Source organism: Agelaius phoeniceus, chromosome 4 (assembly GCF_051311805.1).
Source record: "Agelaius phoeniceus isolate bAgePho1 chromosome 4, bAgePho1.hap1, whole genome shotgun sequence".
NCBI lineage: Eukaryota > Metazoa > Chordata > Aves > Passeriformes > Icteridae > Agelaius > Agelaius phoeniceus.
Window position 1 is genome coordinate 29414135 of NC_135268.1, and position 21833 is coordinate 29435967.

General features: G+C 41.2%; 1 protein-coding gene across 5 annotated transcripts in view; it reads right to left on the minus strand.

Annotated features, from left to right (window-relative positions):
* Positions 1 to 3015, minus strand: part of NFKB1 (nuclear factor kappa B subunit 1) — a 57765-nt gene extending 54750 nt beyond the window's left edge. For 4 of the 5 annotated variants that reach the window (XM_077177189.1, XM_077177188.1, XM_077177187.1 and 1 more), the window contains exon 1: positions 2902 to 3015. The gene's annotated coding sequence lies outside the window, so the exon portion shown is untranslated. Of the gene's footprint in view, positions 1 to 2315; positions 2452 to 2901 lie in introns of those variants that run through there. The other variant, XM_077177186.1, reaches the window with a different exon arrangement.
* Between the last annotated feature and the right edge of the window lie 18818 nt (positions 3016 to 21833).

Here is a 21833-nt window from a genome sequence, read left to right on the forward strand (position 1 = left end):
TTATTTAAAGGACATCAAATTACAACTTCCACTTCTAAAATACCTCTGTCAGAGCTGAAAGTGACCAAACCCAGGAACCGCTTTTTTCATTACCTGCCTGAAACATTCATAATCTTCTCTTTGTTTTATAATAGCTGGGTTATTTTGTCAGAGAACCAAAAGAAAGCTATCAGTATGTTGAAAGAAAGGATTTTTAACTAACTGTAGAGTTTTCATTAGTTGCTTACATAAACAAGTAACAACTTTCTTTATGACTGATACTTTTGAACTTAGAGTTGGCAAACACACACAGCACTGAAAGGTGAAAGTATTTTAGCAAGCACTGTTTGAAGCAATCTATGAAAACACAGGAGAATTAACCAGCATCTCTGTGAATTTTCTCAGCACTAGCTATATCAAAAAGCCAACTGTAAGTCAGTAAAAGATATATTGTCTTTCACTGTATCTTTGCAATTTCAAAAATGAACATCTACTTTGCGTTACAAGCACCTTCTATAGTAAAGACTCACAGGCCTTCAAACTCAGTTCCTGTCCTTCCAGAGTCAGCAATATGCACAATAATATGAATTGCTAACTGAACATATTTCTGGAGTTGGCATGTATTCATTGAGAAAGTGGCATGGGAAGGTTTTGGAAAAGGCAGCAACGAAAAGGAAACTCAAAAATCTATCAATTAGTAAATTTATGTCAATAATATTTATTTGTAGGTATCTATTATTGAAGTCACATAATGCCACCTCAAGGAAAAAGTAAATTAAATTTATTATTGAATTTTTGGAAGTAAAATTTTAAAATAAACTTACATTTATTATTTAAATTAATTTTCAAAAGTAAAATACACAGTAACAGAGAAACAACCAGAACTGCTATTTTTCAACAAATGAAGCAGGAAATCTTCAAATGTGCACATAAATGAAACACCACTCTCTCTCCCTCTTACTCCTTTTCTCTGTCCCAGCACTTTTATCCAGCAAACTCTTCTGATTTAAAAATAAATACTACAAAAACATTACCAAGGTGTTGCTGGAACAAAGTAAATACAGATAGGAAGTTAATCTGTTACAACACTGTTTTCTAAAAACATACAACACAATGCAAAGCAATACAAAGCTGTTCTGTTTTATAATCTTAACTCAAAATGTATTCATATCTTGCATGAGAAAATAACTACATTTTTTGATGACTCTGCCACTGACTGACATTTCTTTCTTTATAAAGGGGACAAAGGGTGGAACGAAAAAAAGCTTTTTCCCTTCTGTTTTGTATTTCAAATTAAGTTCTTTAACATATCTTGCACAGATTTCAGCCCTGAGATTCCCTAAAATCTCCACACTCTGTGGCACATCCTGACAACAGTATTTCAGCGTAACTGTTAGTTAAATCCTCGGGCCAGGGAAAATTACGGAACAGAGCATCTGTTTCTGGATGGTTGCAGGCTACTTTTTTCTCTTTCATTTTCTCATAAACTGTAGTAATTTCTGTAGATTACAAAACATTGCAGACAGGATGCTGTCTTAGAATGACGTCTTGGTTAACGCTTTCCTAGAACGGGCAGCTACTTTCTTTCACGAAAGACCAGAAATGCTTTGACTGAAATACTACTTCAAAAGTTGATACCACACAGTACATAGCAGAGAAACTCCAGATGTCAATAAAATCAAAGTGCTCTATTTTCAACCCTGTTCCGTGAGCTTGACAGTGCTGGTGGCAGCACCCTGCAGCATGTAAGGCACAAGGCAATAGAGCAAAGAATTCATCCACTTTTCTCTGTGAACAGAGTAAGTGAAAAGAGGACTTCTGGAGCACAAAACATGCCGAATATAATCAGCACTTTAAAACCCTTTAAAAAATCATGATAACAATTATCTGTATTTCCTTTAAAACGTTATTCTTAAGCAAAGATTTTGAGCATTTTAAGACAGGAAGTTGAAATGCAGCAGATGATCCATTGCCTCCAAAGTCTTATTCCCCAAATGCTCACAGGCACTGAGATTTACTTATTTTGCAAATACGCAGCAGTACACACATGATGATAATGGCCCAAGAGCACATACCTCACGTCACAGAAACAATACTCCGATTCACATTCACGTAAAATAAGTCAATAGCGCTCCTTCACCAAAGTTACCATCAAAGCAGAAAGCACCCATTATATGAAAAAAAAAATAATTGTGAAGATGAGAAGTTCGATATTCTTGGGTTTCAAGGTCAAATGTAACCGAGAAATCAGTGCAGTAATACTCCCCGTCACGACGAGAACTTTTCGGTTTCACCACTTGCAACTAAATTACCTTTAAACCCTCACTATTTCGTACCTTTTAACAGAGTCTGCGGCACTCTCGGGCAGCACCCAAGACGAGCTCACCCAGAGCTGCCGGTACCAACCCGAGTTTTCGTGGTGACCACCCGCACTGCCGAGCCCGGCCGGCGACCGTGCCCTGCCCCGGCTCAGCACGTACGTGTGTCACCTTCGAAACCAAAAGCGACAAAAGCAGCACCTCCTTTGCCTACGAGCACCCGCTGTGCGAGCGCCACAAGCTGGGCTTGCAAATTTCGTTCACTTTGCTGTCAGGGACACCCCTTCCCTGGCCAGGAAGACCCCGGTAACACAGCGGCAGCAAAGCCGGCATCCCGCCCGCTCCCCGGGCTGGCTGCAGGCGACAGCCGCGGCAATCTCTGCCGGCGCCGAGGGCACAGGCGCGGGGCTGGAGCGGGCACAGCCTCCCGCGGCACACCGGAGCTCCGGGGGCTGCCCAGCCCAGCCCAGCCCAGCGAAATGCCGGCTCCCACCCCGCTGCTGCGGGACGGAGGGAGCACAGCCAGGCGGGCACTGCGGTGAGGACGGGAGACAGGAGAGAAAGAAGGCAGCGAGCGGCGGGCCAGGGGCCGCCTGGGGCTCACCGGGGCAGAGCTGGCGGCGCCTCCTCCTCGTCGCGCTGTGCCGCCGGCGGTCCCTCAGCGCCGCGCCATGTAACACGGCGTGCCGCCGCCCGCCTCCCGGCTCCGCGCGGACTTTCCCCCTCCTTCCCGCCCGCCCCACCGGCGAGGGCACCCGCCCGGCACCGGCCTGCGCAGCCTCCGCCCCTGCCCCCGGCCCGCCGCACTTCCTGGCTGGAAATTCCCGCTGACGCTCCGGCAGCGCGGAGGGCCGCGCGGGCGGGGCCGGGCGGCAGCGGCGGCCGGCGGGGCAGGAGGAGGCGCGGCCGCGGCGGAGCAGCAGCCGGGGAGCTCCTGCCACCGAGCCAGCCGCTGGCCACGGAATCCCTGAGCCGCGGACAGGCCCTCCCGCCCCGGTGAAACCGCGTAAACACGCGGGTCCTTTCATCCCAGGGCAGTCGCCGCCGCCGCAAGGATAATCCCGTCCTTGCCCACGTTCCTTGGCCCACGGCGGCATTCGCGACACCTCTGTGGAGACGGGCCCGACCCGGTGGCTGCCAAAGTTTGTTTGACCTCTAAAAATAAAGTTTGGAAGGGGAGGGAGAGACTCTGCATAGAGTGAATGTAACCCACCTGATGCAGTACCTGGCACTTTCACAGGCACTTCGTTAAAGGAAATTTACCAATTCTTACTGCCCCATGCCTGACAACATCACTGGGCAGGGAGTACAGGATGCACAGGACCATTTTCGTGTAGATTTACAGAGTTTCTGACAGAGCAGGCTCCCAGGTAACTTGACTTCTGTTGAACAGTGCCAGCCATCAATAATATGATTTTTAATACCAGAGTCCAGGTTTGCAGCATAGTAATCAAGTCTCTCGGACACATTTAACCAAGGCTGAAGCAAGTCAGCTAGTGCCACACTTAAATGCCATGTAAAACAAGTTCAAATATCTTTATGCTGAATCTTAAATGTCTGGTTTGCTAAGGGTGTGTCAAATGACCATCCAGCATAGCTCGCCGAATGTGTGTTTGCACAGAAAGCTGCACACCTCTGGGGAGTTTTGTTATCCTAAGGCCACATGACATGTGGCTTCACAAATGAGATAAAGAAAACTCATGATTTAGAAGAAGGATTTTAAAACCCCCCCAAATATATAAAAGAGCCAAGGAATATGACTGTTACTTCTTTTTTTTTTTTTTGCCTTTTTTTTTTATGCTGAAGCAAGGAATTGTAACCTAGAGCATAAATATGCTCAAAAGGAATAGAGTAAAATCATAGGCCACCTGTTGACTGGAACAAAATGAAATTAACCTACTCCCTTTCACCATGAAGGGAGTAGGTTCAGATGTTACATTTTGCGCCACATCTCTGGGTTGGAGCAGAGAGACACTATTTAAAATGAGTGCTGAGAGTGCAAAAGAGAGCTCTGGATTTTCTCTGCTTTCTTGAGAAATGACATTTCCTACATGTTACACATAAATATGTATGAAGAGAGAGTAATTTCCTTTTTTTGGATTGCCACTCATGCTCTGTGATGCAATTCTAAAAATGCACTCCCCCATTCTCTTCCCGGTACAAACAGGGAGTTGAGAATGACTCAGCATTTCCTAGTAAAATGTGTTTTCCTCATTATATGGGGATATTTCTGGACATTCAAGACCCAATATTAATTATTTTTAATGGAAGAAAATACACTGACTTAATAGGACAAGTGAGGGAAGAATTGTGTCCCAAAGCCCTTGAAGGAGGAAGTCTAGATGGATTTTAAATACAAAGAAGTTTCAAAATAAAATTCATTTGAAAGGAAAGGTGCCATGTCATAGCTAATCAAAGGTGTGCTCACAGGGCAAAACCTGTAGGAACAAGTACCAGGAAATCTGACGAGGTGGATAAGTTCCAAAACTTAAGGAGACTTACCTGGTGGATTTATTTTAAAAGGACATGTATTCAAGTACTCAGGCTCAGCTTTCCCTGTGAAATCTTAAGCAGCTTCCACAAAGATCTAGGTTTTACAATAAAATCCTCTTCTCAATTATGTTTAAAGCATAAATTTGCCTTTTTTAGAGCTTAACACTGTAACTTAAATGTCATTTCTACTGACACCCACAGTAGTGCCAGGCTGTAAGCCCACACTTTGGTAAAATTATCTTCACAGGACACTCAAGATAAATGTACTGCTTTATAGCACAGGATTCCCACTTGAAGAGCAAAAAAATCCTGTTCCAACCACTGAGGAAACCAGGCAGATAATACAGGCTCAGTGGTTTGCAGTGATGGAGAGCTGCCTATTTCCTGAATAACACTAGTTTCCGCTATTGCCATCACCTTACTTCAGTGCCTGGACAATGCCAGCCCAGAGATGAAGAGCAGGTGATCACACCTGAACCCAGAGGAGCAAATGCCTGCTCTTGAGCTCAGGGGAGCTGTGTGAAATGGTGGTAGCTGTGTCTCTGGTGGCTGGGCAGGTGCACTGAGGGAAAGGCTTTCCAGCTGTACACTTAACCAGGCTGTTTCGCCTCAGTCAGGTGGGGTGCATTTAAGTTTCTTGATAAGCAGATGCAATTTAGAAGCTGAGTCTCATCTCTGCTAGGTTTGCTCTGGGAATACAGATATACAGATCTCTTTCCAAAGTCAGAAATCTTTGCCTCAGTATTTTTTAATCCTGTAACTAATGATAGATAAACATCTAAGACAAGCAGAGATTTTTAAAATAATCAATCTTTACTTTAATTGATATGCCCGGATTGGAAAAATTCATGAAAGTTTCTTACATTAATTGTCTTCTGTTTCTGACATATGTATTGGAATCGGGATAGGCTCTTTTCATTCCCTTTGACGTAGCAGGTTTGAGGCTAAAGCAGGAAAAGATAAGGGAAAGTCTAAAATAGCTGCTGAGAGACACTTCCTTCTAAAGCTTTCAACTGCCCATCTTCATTGAACGACTGTGCCATACTATCCAAATCTATTTCTGGTCAATCCATTATTTCTTTCTCATCCAGATAATCCAGAAGTTGTAAATAAAAAACTGATTTGCTTTACGTAGTGCCCAGTGATCATCTTAACACACTCCAGTCTCCTAGAGGCTGTCAGTTTTTAGCCAGTATTTGCTGTTGGCATTGCCATTGTCTCCTATAGCTTGAATCCACCACTATCACAGGAAGACAATATGTTTAAAAAGAAAAAAAAGTTGTATTTTTAAGATGGTGTCATCGTTCTGAAAATGTATATGAAGCCCTAATGAAGTTGACAATAGAAACTATGTTTTAAAAAACACTCTAAATAGCCAAAGTACATGTGCAAAGCCAACCATTTGAACTGCAGCTAGCAGGATGCAGAGTTCAATGGTGCTGCCGAATCCGCAGGTTGCAGCCTTCATGAGAAGTACTTTCTATCATCTCAGTCATTTTTGGTGGATGCAGCACCCTGCAAGGCTCTGAAGAGTGTGGTGACTCCTGTAATTACACAGGCCACATCTCAAATGCACCTCTTGCTTCCTTCCTCCAGAGCCACAAATCAGACATGGGATCCCATGTTACCCCCACTGTGGTTCAGGTGTGTAACTTTGCTGAAAGACTAAATTTCTGGGGTGTTGGGTAAGACTGCTAGAGCTGAACCAGGAGTTTTCAGTAGCAAATAACTTTTGGGGGGGCAGGTGCAGGGGAGTTAATTTAGTAGACTTAAATAAGAGAAGCATGAAGCTGTTGACAGGGCTGATGGGTATAATTAACAGAGAAAAGGGAACCTTTGGAGAGAGCTAAAAGTAAACAAGAAAGGGAACACTGCTCAACATTTATAGCTGTTATACAGTATAGGGTATCACTTCCTAAAAGACATTGAAAGAACCAAGCAGAGAAGGAAATTTGATGTATATAAATTTTGGAATGGTTAGCTAGCCTTCCCTCAGTTTGTTTGTGTAATGCTAGGCCTTCTTCCTTTACACTGGCAGGTAGTAAGGAGAGTTTCACCCCAACCCTCTCAATTACACCAAAAATGGTGGTTTATAGATTCTTTGTGAACTTGCTGCTCTCAATGGAGCTACCCAGACCACTGTGAGAAGTTGTGAGCTGACCAGCTCATCAGACCCTTGAAGCTGCTTCACCCAGAACATACATTCTGTTCCTAAAGTGTTGCCTAGGCTGGTCCCACTTAGCAGCCCAGGTTTAGTGGCTGAGCAGGGTAACACTGTACAACAGTAAGGGCATGTACTGACAGAATAGACATGGTTGTGTTTGTAGAAACCATTCAGAGAACCATTAGAGTAGCACTATAGCAATGTGGAGTTCATGCAGCTTAGAGCCCAAAGCAAGCCGCTCCAGCAAGTGCTGTTATAGCCAGGAGCTGTGCTGTCTGGTAATAAATCTAATGAACTGCCAGTCAGTTCTCCAGAATTTGGGCTAATTCAGGTTGTGAGTGATTCACTCATCTGCCACTCGGCTATATAACACCTTGGCCAGCCACCGAAGCTAGAGGGATGGGTTTTTGCCATTTGAGTTCAGTGGCAGCAGGTTCTTACCAGTCCACTGCACGCACTCCCTTCTCTTCCCACCTCCCCGTGTTATGATTAATATCCTGTGCTCTAGTCAGTATTTAATATATCAGATGATTGGGTCCTCTTCATAGTATTTTGCATATCTGAATGATACATACTTTCAATTTCTATCTGATTACATCCATCAGAACCCAATTCAGGGGCCCAGTTGTTTTCCCAAGGGACATATGTTCTTCCCATTACACAACTGTGGCTTTAGATCCTCACCAATTAGCTAACCCAGTTAGCTAATGCAAACAAAAGCAGCTGTTTGTTGTCTTTGTCACTTTCTTTTGTCACTTTCATTAAATACGTGCTCAGTTCAATTTATGAGGTCATTTTGGGTCAGGTGTACTGAGGAGGACCAATGTTAATACACTATAGGAAGTGGAATTTAGCTAACTTGATTTATATTGTGGCTGTTTTATTGCTGCAGCTCCAGGAAAATTCCAGAAAGCTAAGCACTGTACAAATACATAGGGAAGGGATTTCTTCTGCCACAGAAATTTCAACATCTAAATATATAATGGGAAACAGATTATGAAAACTGAAAGTGACGTTCACTACTGTTTAAACTCATGCAGTGATTAATTTAAGTCCTCTACTCAATTGTTAGTATAACTAAGTTCTGATTTCCCAAGCTGTTTCTGTTTCAAGTTTTAAGCTTTTACAGCAAATAATGATATTCTTCTTGAAAGTCCAGTCCTGAAATATCTGGATATGGTAGTTTATTTCTCAGGTTTTGATGAAAACTTAAACCTTATGTTTAAGAAAGTTGAAAGTGTCAACGTTCAAAAGGTATTTTTAAAACTGATGTGATTCTCTTTAGGCAAATCCTGTGGGCTTAGAGAACTTTATAATTCTGTAATGATGGGGGATTAGCTACAGTGAGTGGTGAACTGAGACAAATCACTAGTGTAATGGATCAAGCCTTCCAAAAAATACAAGATTATAAAAGGATTATTTGGAGGGCACTAAAAAAATATTGTCTCCTGGACAATCTCTGTCAAATAGATCTGATTTCTCAAAAGTTCATGTTTTTTTAACCTTTGTTCCAAAACTATGAGGGTTTGAAATTTTTTTTTTAGCAAAGTATTCTAGACTTAAAGCTGCAACACCAGAAACAATACAGGCACTACCTAAGTTTGTGATAAGATGCAAGAGGCTGATGAAAAGCAAGACAGTATGCAGTGTAATGACAGAAAGAGCCCTGTGATAGAGCAGTGTTAGGAGTGGAGAGGGACCTCAATCTGTTTTTTACTCTACACAAGAAGTAGGTGGAGGAAGCAGGGTGTTCTCCTTATTCTAGTTTCTTTCTCGGTTCCCTTTGTGATTTACTGTTTGGAAGCGGAAGCCTGGCTGATAGCGGGACAGTCTTTGATTCCTTCCCTTGTGAAAGAGCACAGTACAGAAACTTTTATGCTATAGATAAAGATCCCAGCACCAAAGCTAGGAGTGGTCTGACCATGTGATTCTGCTGTTGTTTCCAAGCCCATTGTCTCGGATGTTGTCATGCTTCCATGGCCTGCCTTGCTTTCAGGGCTAAGGAACCAAACACAATGCTTCAAACATTCAGCACATGAACTTGTATGGGCTCAGGGTCTCTGCCCTGCTGAGACCTGACCTGAAAGTGCACGTGACTTTTCTCACCTGAGGGCAGGGAAATGGAATTGCAAAGTCTTCAAATGTTGCTGTTTATCTAGACGTCCAAATAAGAATATGAGACTACGGTTTAAGCCCTTGGGTGTATTTACAACAGCTCTTCCCAGCTTTTAGCATTGTGCTGCCAACAATTGGCTGCACCCAAGACACTCCCTTTGATAGCATAGTGAGAACTGTGTTGCTTGTGTTCAGATCAACAGCACACTCTTGTTGACCTACCTGGGTGTAGGGCTGGCGGCTGAGGGAGGATCCCTGCCTTCTCTACAGACTTGGAAAGCGTTCTGACAGTGGGCTCACCTGGCTGCAAGGAGTAAGGCATCTGCAAAACTGTAGTATTTTCTTGGAGCAGCATTTAGCTTTGCAAGGTGTGTGTTGCTCTGCAAGAAAGTAAAGGTGTGTGTCATGGTGACTTTATGAGTGCTTCTGGGTAGGTCCAGCTGGGTCTGCTGGAATTCTGACAGTACTCTAGACAGGTTAGAATGATGTTCTTGTGACAAAAATGCTGTTCTTGCTCTAAGGATAGGGAACAAAAGCCCAAAGAAGTGAAGATTGAAGAGATGAATGGTAGGATGAATTTGAAACACAGAGACTCGTTTTCCTCACAGATTTTATCGCTACATAGGTTAATATGTCCACCCTATCTTGATTTCTGTGTGCCACGCTCAGACAGTTCACTTGGCTCTGAGGCTCACTGTGTGCTGTCCCATCCCATGAGAATACTTGGAGGCGGTAGTTGTGCCATTAGAAGAAAGTAATTTGTCATTACATGATACTACAGGACCTGCCTGACTAGAAAGGTTGTAAAGCAGTTGCACTAGTAAAGTACTTGCTCTTTTCCAAACAATTACCCCTGTTGACTTCATTTGTACATGTGAGTGATTTTAGTACTTCTGTAATCAGACTTCAGTGTTTTAAGCGCCTAGAAAATGAGGAACACTGACTACCTGTAAATAGTTTGGATTGTGTGATGTGACAAGGAACTCTAGCACAGAAGAGGAGACCTTACAGCTCCCTTGGTCAGGATTAAGGATCTGATGCTGTCTCTTCCAGCAGTTACCTGCTTGTTTGTTATTATCCTCCCAGCTTTTGCCAGGAAATTAATGAAGGCCCTGTAGAAAAGCAGTCTTTTTAATGTGCAGTTCTTCTCTAGAGCAGCCCTATCCTAACAATTCAGCTTGATACAGGTGCCCTGGAGTAGCAACTTTCACAGAGAGGAAAGAAGTTTTTCTAAAATTATAAAGGGAAAATAATCTCCTCTTAATAAGAAGTTCCCATCGATGGTTTAGTGGGGCTAGAAGAATAATCAGCCTAATTCATAATATGAAGACAAACTTGTGGTTAGAGAAAAAGTCTCAGAATGGGGCTCTCTACGTTATCTTTGGGTGTAACTTCAGGGAAGAGCAATGTGACCACTTATGCTAAAGGCTGGCGGGAGAGGGAAGAGCTACAATAAAGGTAATAGCCAGTGACCAATTCCTATTTAGTATTGTGTGCAACCCTTAAGTTATTTCCATTTTGCAAACAAATCTCCAAATCCTGATTTTGCTCACTTGGATAGCAGAGGCTTATTTTGATTCCCCACTGGCATGCAGTAGTGTGATTTTTCTGGTTGTATGAAACACTCATAGTGAGTAGCTGCCACAGGTCAGGCTCCTGATCTGCCAATAGTTTCACTAAGCTGTGCCTTTAAGAAGAGCAGCTTTAAAACCTTGAAACGAGTCTTACCTAAACTTGAAAGTGGAAGAGACAGGGCCAGTTTTAATCAAAGTATGTATGAGTCATCTTTCAAACTTTATCAATGTTTTCTTTGACAAAGTCACATCAGCAGTATCTCTAGCTGAAAAAAACAGTCTCCCTGAAAATTGAACTATTGATTTCCTTCTAGAACATGCTCTGCTTAAGAACAGCACAAGTTGAAGCAAAACTGTTTAGCAGGAAGGTAAATCTGAAAACTGGACTACCAAGCTATAAACTCTTGATGCCTTTTATCACAATGAACTGTAAAAAATTCCAATATGACCTGAAACTGTCAGGCACTATTGCATCTCAGGCATTTATTAGGTCTTTGATGTTACTGAAATTGAAGAATTCTCCTCCTCCTCACCCCTTTTAGAGCAGAAATATTTCTGAAGTCATTGATGATCTCTCACCACAATATGAGGTATACACAGATTTCCTTACTTGTCATAAAGAACTGTAAAATCATGAAATATTCAAGCAGCACTGCAAATGAGGATGCTGTTATCTCAAACTCTCAGGAGCCTCCTGGTTTTCTGAGGATTCCTGCCGTGTTTCTCAGACTGTGATTCATGTCTTTAACTGAACAGGTCAGAGATTCCAGTAGAGAAGCCATGCAGTGCATGCCCAAACCTGTTACTGTTCTTTAACCAGGGGCCAAAACCAACCACAAGTGTTTCTGTTTCGTCACCTGACCCCTTAACAGAAAAAACAGCTATTGCATTTTATTATGCTTGTTGTTGAGTTCTTCTAATAGCTATGCAAAGTGCCTCTTTTTCCATGTGTATATCAAAGCCTTATCAACATGAAAAAACCACTAAAAAATCAGTTCTGACTCCTTTTAACTCCTGCATGTGCTTCTGTGCCAGGACTGTTATAAGGGCCTGAAGTAGACTCTGTGTAGAAAGTGTGTCATCAACAGAATACTTTGCCAGATTATCACAGGCCATTTCTAGAAAGGAAGGCCTGCATTGATTTTGAGTTTTAATCTTTTTTTTACTTTGATTTGCATGGAAATGTTTGAAAGATGCATTAGAGAACCAACACAATGGAAATAAAATGAGTGGCACATATATAAAAGTAACATCTCATTAGCAGAGACCACCCAAAATGTAGTCCTGCCCTGAAATCTGTAGAAGAAATAGACATACTATGCTTTTAAGATCAACTTTAAAAGGTACTCAGCAATTTGAACAATCTCCAAAATTTCCAAATTTGGTAATAGTCACATCAGACATTAATTTGTTAGGTAAGTATTTCTGAGCTGTGAACAGCAGCTCTGGAATCTCCAGACATGCTGAAGTAGATCTGAAAAAACCTAGGCAGCATGTCAGACTTCCTACATCTAAACTTGTTTAACAGAGACCAGAGGGAAAAAATAGAGAGGGAAATTCTGAGTAAGTGGAGTCAGTATTCATCAGTGTCTGTCTTGGCCGCACAAAAAAGGAGACAAACTTGACACAGAACAAATAAAAAAAATCCCCAGTGGATTTCCACCTAATCCATGGCGTTAAACAGACACCTGGGTACCGTACTGTGCCTGTCACTGCACGAAGGTTTTCCATGGAAGAACTAGATGTCAAAGAATCCTTGTACCAGCAGAAGGTCATCAAGCTAAGGAAATTACTATTAAAATAATACCTTTGTAAATATTTAGTAGATTAGCAGTAAGCAGACTGGGGATACCAATAAAGGCATACTGGCACTCAAATCACCCAGTGAAGATCCATCTCATCACCTGGTAGGAGGCTACTTCAGTCATATGACAGAAAGCCTGAAGAGCTGTAACAGGACTCGAAAATTTGTGTTCTCTAGCAGTTACACTGTGTTGTGTATCAGGAGGACAGTAATAACAGAAAATATCTGGGGTTTTTTCTTCATTATATGTGGAATGTCTAACAAGATTAACGACAGGGTGAGTCTGGATAAAGGTTCTTTGGTTTATGGGCTGTGCACCTTTTTTCTTTTTTTCCTTCCTGTCTTTTTTTTTTTTTCCTGGAGAACTAATAAATGCCTTTTTCTTTTCTGAGAAAAAGTGTGCTGTGATGAGAAATCTTTTGCAGAGCCATTCTATTTCTGAAGAACTCATGTACTTTGTGATTCTGTGGGAAGGAATGTGTTTAAGCTCCTGAGGGATTTAGGGCTATGTGCTGTGGAGAGAACACTAAATTGTGAGCCTGGCTCCTAGAAGACAACATCTGTACCCTGTGAGGGTTTTTAGGTTGTGTCTCAACAGGATTCACCAGAAGAAAGGATGACAAGCACAGCCAGCTTGTGTCCAAGGAAATCCTCTGCACAGAAAATGAGCAGAGCAGTTGAACTAAGTGAGCCTGAAGGATATTTAGTGATAGCAGGAGCAGTGTGAGGCAGACTGAGGTGATAGTCTGCTTCTCAGGGCAGACAGACTCTGAGAGTCTGGAAAAGACTGTGTTATGAGTTGTTTGTAGGATCAAAGGCAGGGGGTCTTGTTTCCAGCTATATGGACAGGCTTTTGAAAAATTCTAGAGAGGAACTGATTCTTGTGGTAAAATGGGTCACAGTGACACAGGGCATCAAATTTAGACTCTGATGTAGAAAACCAGAAAGCAGAACTTCCATATGGGATTTTCTGAAATATGCCTGGTACTATATGTAGTGCTAATCAGATTTGCAGAGCTAGCTTCAATACCCAGCTGAGAAAACAACGTCAGAAGGAAAGTTTGAAAGGCTTTGGGAAGTGGTCGTGTGAAAATGTAGTGTCATAGCAAGTGCATGCCCTACAATCCATAAAGATCCTTGTCCTTCAGTTGCTTCAATAGAGGACCTGCCCAAACTCTTCCTTCCCACAGAAACAGAAGCTGACAGATTTTGTTCCTTCAGTTGGTGTGGGGTCAGGACACCATAGGATGTGATCCACCATCCACAAATTGGGCAGTGCATCACAGTTGTACCATTGTGTTTCTTTATGAAGCTTATACTCCTAAAGCCTTACTTTAAGAAGATGAAGGTAACAGAGTTATTCCTTTAAAACTCTTACAACTAAATTCACCTCTTCACTGATTTGTAAAAAATCAGTGTATTCTTTTCAAATGGACATAATATTGTTAAGAGACCTAAAATTACTCCATAACTTTAATTACTTTTTACAGAATATGAAATTCCATAGGCTTATGAGAGCTGCAATTCACTGATTTGACTTGTGTGTCATTTGTTGTATCATTTCTACAGTTTCTAGAGGGTTCATTACAATTTGATGCAAACCATATAATTTCTGCCATTGTTTTTTTATTTATGGCAAGGGCAGGATATTTTTATTTACTGCATTGCTTTTTCTTGTGTTTTAACAGAAAACTAGTTTTAACAGCAAAATGGTCCCCAAAACACTGCCCTCAGGATTAGTTCCAATTCCTAATAAATCAATGGTGTCTTCATAACAGACACTAATACCAAGCCTAACTTACACTTAAAAAGCATCTTCAAATATTTAGACAAGAGCATAGTGTGTATGTGTGGGAGAAAGGGAAGCAGTTCACTGATGTAGGATTAGAGGTTCATGTAGCTGGGCTGCAGCTTTCAACATTTCTGTGCCTTGACCTCATACTCTGGTAGGGAAGAACCAAGTCAAAAGGTGATTGTGAGGTTATATCTCATAATGTTAGTATTTGGGGGTTTTTATTTATTGTAGAGTTGAGGAACATAAATCAGAAGGAAAAAAAAAGAGAGAGAGAGCTATGGACAATCAATACTTCCTTCAGCCCAAATTCTAATACATTTCACTGAACAAGGCATGGGAATACATAGAGGTAGAACAAGGAAAATAGAACAATGTATGATTGCTCATTCAGTGAACAGTGGCTTGGAGTGGGGGCAATAAAAACGATGGTATCATATAGATAATGGTAGTTACAGTGTATTTGGATAAAGTACAAGTGTTGGTATATAAAGTAAGGATATGCAGACTACCCAAATGCTGACATCCTTGTGGCTGTTCCTGATACCACAACCATAATGCTCTTTATAGAACTACATGTAAAAAAGTGCACCTTACCTGTATTAAACTCATTAAGTGAAATATAAAGGATTTGATATAAGTTTAGTTGTGTTTTACTAGCTAGGTCCAACCTTGTGGCAGCCAGTGTAAACCTGGGTAACTCAGCAGAGAGAGAATCAACCTCCTGTTTCTAGTGTCCTTATCACTAATCTGGGCTTCTCTCTGTTTTTATCCTGAATGTGGAATCACAATCCATAAAAGTGACTTCAAAGGATTTAAGTGATTTTTTTGGTGTAAAAAAAAAAGCCTATTTTAGCCCTTGCTACTTGGCAAATATTAAAAAAATTACAGAGTCACATGATTTAAAGGAAAACTGTACAGTATTGCTTTTAGATATCAATATAACTATATTTTTGTAAAACTATCAAAAATCCAACCATAAGTTATGTCCTGAAAAGATTATAACACATCTCCCTTACTTCCCTCCAACATGCCCTCTTAGACCAGGAACCTGATTTAATCTTTGGAAATGAGCACATTTTGCATCCTAGAATTTTGACAACCAGAGGGGGAACGGTTTTTGGGTTTTTTTTTTTGGTCCTGATTCTGAATGTCCTCCCACGACCTGTTTCACAAAAAAGGAAAAAAGGTTTTTTTAGCAGCCAGAAATGTTTGCGGGGCGGGGGGGGGGGAACCAGGAAAATAAATAACTGTATAGCTACTGCCACCTACAGTCTTTCTGAAAAATGGCTTCGGGAGAAATAGCATGAGGGTTCCAAAAAGCTTGCAGAGGGATCATGATCAGCTCTGCAGTAGCTGTCCCTGATCTTCCTGACACTGGGGGAGCAAAAGGCTGAAGCAAGAGATGAACCAGAATTACTCCTAATAGATCATGAAAAAAAACTTGCTCAGAGTGGGAATTTAAAGCTGTGCTCTTTGTTCAAGTGCCCTGTTACTGTCAGTAAAGGACTGGGTTTTTTCTCCTCCCCTGCTCCATTATCTTCCTGAGGATGACAGCTAGATTTCAAAGGACTTACTTATTCTAAAGAAACGGCAGAAAATAGCTTATCTTTTGGGAAACTCACTCATCCTTGTGGAGAAGAAGAAAACCACTCAGATCAGCTGCATTTTCTATTTTCCCCCTCACCTTCATCTTTAACAGCCAGCCTGCTGCAGATGTGCTCAGTGATGGTGTTTGTATCACCCTGTACTGGAAGTAACACCTGCTCTTGGACCTATGTTTCACTGGTAATCTGATACCAAATGTAACTTCTTGCAAAACCTTTTTATTAAACATGTATTTAATAGTCTGAGAGTTGTTTTTCAGGCTTTAGGCTACAGTAGTAGAATGCTTAATTCCATTTAATAGCAACATATGAAAAAGTACAGGCTAGTTTTCTATTAATTATAGGAGCTCCAGCTTCACCTTTTAAAAAAGTTTATTGTCACACTATAGCTTTCATTTCAGTGTCTTAAAGATAGCAATCAATCAAATCCAACTCACATGGGCCTAATTGGTCTTTTAGGTTTGAGTTTGTCACTGGGTTTGGCCAATGATCACTTGTATATATATATTCTTTGCAAAATGAAGAAAGCCTTACATATAATCTGAGCATACAAGTTGGAAGTCAACAGTAAATCAACAGGACAATGTTGGCAGCAGCTGCTGTGGCCATCATCTAGAAACACACATACTGCAGGTTTGTGACAGCAGGTTTGTGGATGGAAGAAATTAAAGCCATGAGCAATACTGGTAGCAACAGGTGAGGCTGAATGTCTTGTGTCTCTGGATTTGTTAGGAAGTCAGAAACTTAGGAAGTGTTGTATTAGTTTTGGGCTGCTGCAGGAATGGATCCAATCCATGTGTTTATCCTCCTTTTACAGCAATGAAATAATTGTTGTGGTTACACAGAGAAACACAAGGAGGATTCTTTGAGGCTAATGTGCTGCAGAAGGATTTTGACAGTTCAGCTCCTTCCTCTGGTACAGTCTGTGTGACCTGGAGTGTGCAGTCCAAGGCCAATAAAAGGGCTTAGAAATGGTGCCTGTTAGAGTTTAAGGAGTATGAGACACTTGAATTTCATTGCAGATTTGTTCTTTAATCTGTGTCCAATTATATAACCTGAGATAAAGTTGGTATTTCTCTCCCATGCTGCAGAATTGCCTTTTTTAATTGTGTGAGCTTTTCATTTAGGACTGTTTTTCACTAATATGTGAAGAGACCAGTAGTAGCCCCATCTGAGTGGACAGTAAGATAATGCAGAACAATCTGTAGGAGTAGTGATAGTAACCACACCCAGCCACTGTAGAGAGTTAAGAGCTTTCTGTTCTCTGCTTGAAACATATTTATTTCACTGACAAGGAGTGAAGGGGGAACGAGACTGACATGCTCTTCTTGGAAAGGAAGGCATTACTGTTGAAAACCTGTTACAGCTTTTGATGGTGTCTTAAGTGTCTAAGATCTCTTGTGTTTCTATCAATAGACAAATGATTTCTAGAAGACGATGAAGCCAGGAATGCTTTTTGAATCCTTATGATGCCAAATGAATGAAAAATAATTTTAGGAGGCTGGATTTTGTTGTTTCATACTGTGCATAAGTCAGTGAGGACATTTTATTGCATCAGTTGTATCTAAAAAAGAAGTCTTGGCCTTGCCATTTCACTTAGTTTTCTCTGCTGAGTGGAAAGTCAAATAGCTCTTACAGAAAGCTTAAATCTCAGTTCAGTTGGTTTTTTTTAAACAACCATTAAAGCCCTGCTTATTTTTAATGCTGTCTTCAGTGCTAGAAAGCTTCTGTGATTGGTGGCGAGGCAGAGTGTGACTTGTTCCTGTAGCAATCTTTCAGACCCTGCATCACTGAGACCTGCACATGGCAATGCCACATTGTTCCCTTTCCTCTGTAGATGATAATCATCGTGTCCTTTGAGTGGCAGTAGCTCCTGCCAAAATTTACAAATACAGGGTAATTTAATGACTTCATATTTTGACATTTGAGAAGAATCAAAGAGAATCAGACTTTTAATAGCACTGCATTTTATGCTCTTCATTAGACATATATCTTCATTAGACATTTCAGGTAGAACTGTTAGACACCTGGAAATGGCACCTGCCACACCTTCCCTGTTCCTGATACAGCAAATATTTCACACTCAGACTCCATTGTCTTTAATTTTAATGTATTATAATTGTAATGAAGAAAAGGAGGCTCAGGAGACACCTTATCACTCTCTACAACTTCCTGAAAGGAGGCTGTAGCCAGGTGGGCATCAGCCCCTTCTCCCAGGCAACCACTGACAGGATGAGAGGAAATGCCCTCCCACTATGCCAGAGGAGGTTCAAGTTGGACATGAGGAAGAAATGTTTCCACTGAAAGGGTGGTCAGGCATTGGAGCAGACTGCCCAGGGAGGTGGTGGAATCACTGTCCCTGGAGGTGTGCTAGAAGTCACTAGATGTGGCACTTTGTGCTGTGGTCTGGTCGACAGGGTGGGGATTGGTCAAAGCTTGGATTCCATGATTGTGAGGGTTTTTTCCAACTTTAATGATTCTGTGATAATAGGTTACAGGCTAACAACCTTTTACAGAGGAATATGCATTAATGCCATTCCCAGATCTACACCATAAAAGAGGATTCTACTAAAAAGAAATTTTACTCCTTCAGCCCAGATGAGTTACTCAGGAAAGAAAGTATGAGGTATTTCCTCTCTTTCAGTGTGCTTCAAAACAGTGAAACTGTTGTACCTTCACCATGATTAGTCACATTGACTTAGATCAACTACAGAAGTCATAAAGAGTCTTCTCTCAGTGGCAAAGTTTTATGCAGACACCTGGGCTAATGTCAGATCCTTGATGACTATTTCATGCACCAATTGGCTAGAGCACTTAAACCAGGGCAGGACTGTGGGCTTACATTGACGGCTTCCTTGATTTTCTTCATGTTCATTTTTAGGAGATAAATAACAGCATATAATTACTATAAGTTTGATACAACAGGAGCTTTGTACTTTTTAAAGAAACTCCAGAAATGTTGGACTAAATTTTACCATAAATAAGAATCTTCCAGAAGGGGCCTTGCATTCATTTAGGAGACTCATTGTAGTCCACAGGTTTTTCTTTCTGAGAAGTTTTCTTGTACGTTTGTGTTATAAATGATCAAATCAGTAGCCAAATTTATGAAAAATTTAACAAAGATTTATTAGATCGATAACAAAAACTAGAATTTTGAAAAACCACCACAGCCAAGACAGCGTCAGCGCCGGGTGCAGGCACTGGGTGAACCAGGGTTCTGACTGACAGAGTGACAGCGTGTCCCCAGTGGTTCACACCAAGTGCTTCCAGCAGCCAGCTTATATCCAGTTTGTTCTGCCTGAGGCAGGGATGACCGCACGTTTCTTTGTGTCTCTTCACATGTAGAGCGGGATCCATACATGTGCAGGAACAGACAAAGACGAATTCGAGACTCAGACAAATGTCTGAGCATTCAGGCAAAGGCTGTATTTGTATGTAGTACAGTGATGCCAGTTCCTGAGCACAGCAGATGTAATCATGTCCAGGTGCAGGTCTTGTGAGTTTCTGAGACATTCCATCAGTCATGGTCCAGGAAGGTCTAGATGCTGTCTCCCTGGTGCAGATGCCAAGGAAATCAGCGATGATGTCCCATTCATAAGGTAACCGACCTGATTTTATCTTAATGCTGTCTGGGAACTGGTTACATGAAAATAGAACTCTGTTCCCAGCCAGAGTGGTCAAAGACATAACTTTGGATCTACACAATATTTTATACATACATATATACCTATATAGCATGAATTATCTCCTACCATATATTACATTTGGAAAACACATGACACATAAACCAAATCTTTCCATCTCAGGAGGGCGATTTAAAAATAAAAGGTCAAAACTTATGACGAAAGTAGAAATTCACAGCAGGACTTCAGCTCATATCCGCTTTGTTCTATTTCCTGGGTGGGTGAAAGCCAAACACTTGAGGCATCCACTCACCCTCTGCAAGCTTTCACAGTAGTAGGTTTTACCTGCAAACACTTCAGTAATGTCACAGTTCCAAGTGGATACTGGGAAGTGAGCAAGTAGTGGTACTAAATTGTTAGTGGTGTTCTCTCTTTGCAAAGGAATGTTAGCACAGTGCTTGGATACAGGGGTCCTCTCTGAACTGCAGTCATCTGAATGTCTCCCAACTGAATGGCTGCAAGTGTTTGTATTTCTTAGGATTGTGTGTCTAATGGATAAAAAAAAAGACATTTTGTAAGTGTTCCTCTGGTATTGTGGAGTGATACAGGACTTTTTGGAAGTTAGAGCTGGACACAAAGTAAACCAAAAGTGGTGCTGATTTTATTTTCACAGGCTCTCTGTAAACTGCAGTAGCTCACGTTGCTGTTTTGTGAGCAGCTCAGCACTCTGAATAAGAGTAGAGTGTTTGGGGGCAAGATAAAGAGCTGGGCCAGGGACTGCTGCTGTTATCTCATTGTGCCTCCTTATCAGCCAGAGCCCTCTGTGCCTACTCATGATTGCTGTCGGTGGCTCTAAACGCTGAGACCAGAATCTGGAGGCTGTATGGGATGACTCAGGCAAGAGTGTGCTGATGTCAGGGGGTATTTTTACATTGCAAGTGCAGCTGTGACTCAAATGTGATTTTTGGGGTAGGGGCTGGCCTTGCTCTGTCCAGCTTTTAGCACAGTGGGGTTGTAGTCTGGGGTTCACATTTTGCTATCAGAGGACAGCTTTGAGCAACCTCATCTAGTTGAAAGTGTCTCCACCCATGGCAGAGGGGTTGGAGCAAGATAAGCTTTAAGGACCCTCCCAACTCAAACCATTCCATGCTTCTATGATGAATTTCTTGGTTGGTTAAAAGAAAAAGACATGGGCATGCTGCCATGAGATGTGGAAGGTAAAGCACTTTCAGTCAGTAAAACAATGGTAAAACAAAAATAGCCTAAGTACACCCTCAGCAGAAATGATAATTATTCAAAGTATTTCCTATCTCCTAAGTATTTTCCTTATTTCCAGCAAGTATAAAAAAGTGTCTTTCACCTGAAATTTGTTAAAATTCCCCAAAAAACTTTGCTGTTAACTGTTTCAGCTGTTAGAGGAGCCAGCTGAGTGCCTCAATGTGGTAAAAGCACAATGAGGTAAAAGCAATTGTCCCAGTGTGGTAAAAGCACTTGAGGATGTTGCTAGGGTTACTGTAAGGGAGTGGTAAACATGTTTTTGATTGGTCTCTGCAACACCTAACACATCTTGGAACACATTTGTGTTCCACAACAAATTGTGGCATTACCACAATTAAAACATTAATCTTCAACCTTGTTTTTAAAGCATTACATCTAACTTTAAGGACAATCAAGATACTTGATACTGAATTCTCAGTGTAAGTTAGTTACTTGAATAATACTTTCTCTGCAATATCTATTGAATATCTATTCAAGAATCCCAAGTAATAAACTCTGAACCACAGTGATGACCATCAATGGTTGGTGAGGATGTTTTTGTAACAACTGAATTTTAAAATCTATTCTGTCTAGATGGAGCATATGTTCTGCAGATGTCTTTGTTTAATTGGTTAATAAAGTAGGAAGCTTGAAAAAGTTTTAAAATTTGCTAACATAGAGACTGGTTTAGCTGAAGATCTTCCATGTTTTTAGATAAAGCAGTTTATTGAAAACTGCCTTGTGAACAGAAACCAAACTATTTGACTTACAGAAAGAAGAAATTAGATATCATGGCTGATCTGTTTCAATCGTACTGTGCTTTGTATGAAGCAGAAAGTAACACTGCTGGTATAAAAAAAGCAATGCAAAAATTTCCAGAGTGGTGGAAAAGGTGTGATGAATAAATAACAGAAATAATATTGCTCATCGCAGTGATATTTTCCAAGTAGATTGCGTAGAATTGGATTTGCTCCCAATTATGTTTGTAAACATCAGTGAAACTTCAGAAGTTGCTAAATACAGGTGTGCATGTTTTTGCTGTTAAGAGCAGAGGTCTTATAGTCCAGCTTTCAATAGTTCTTAAAAATTGCATGTTTTGTTATGCTT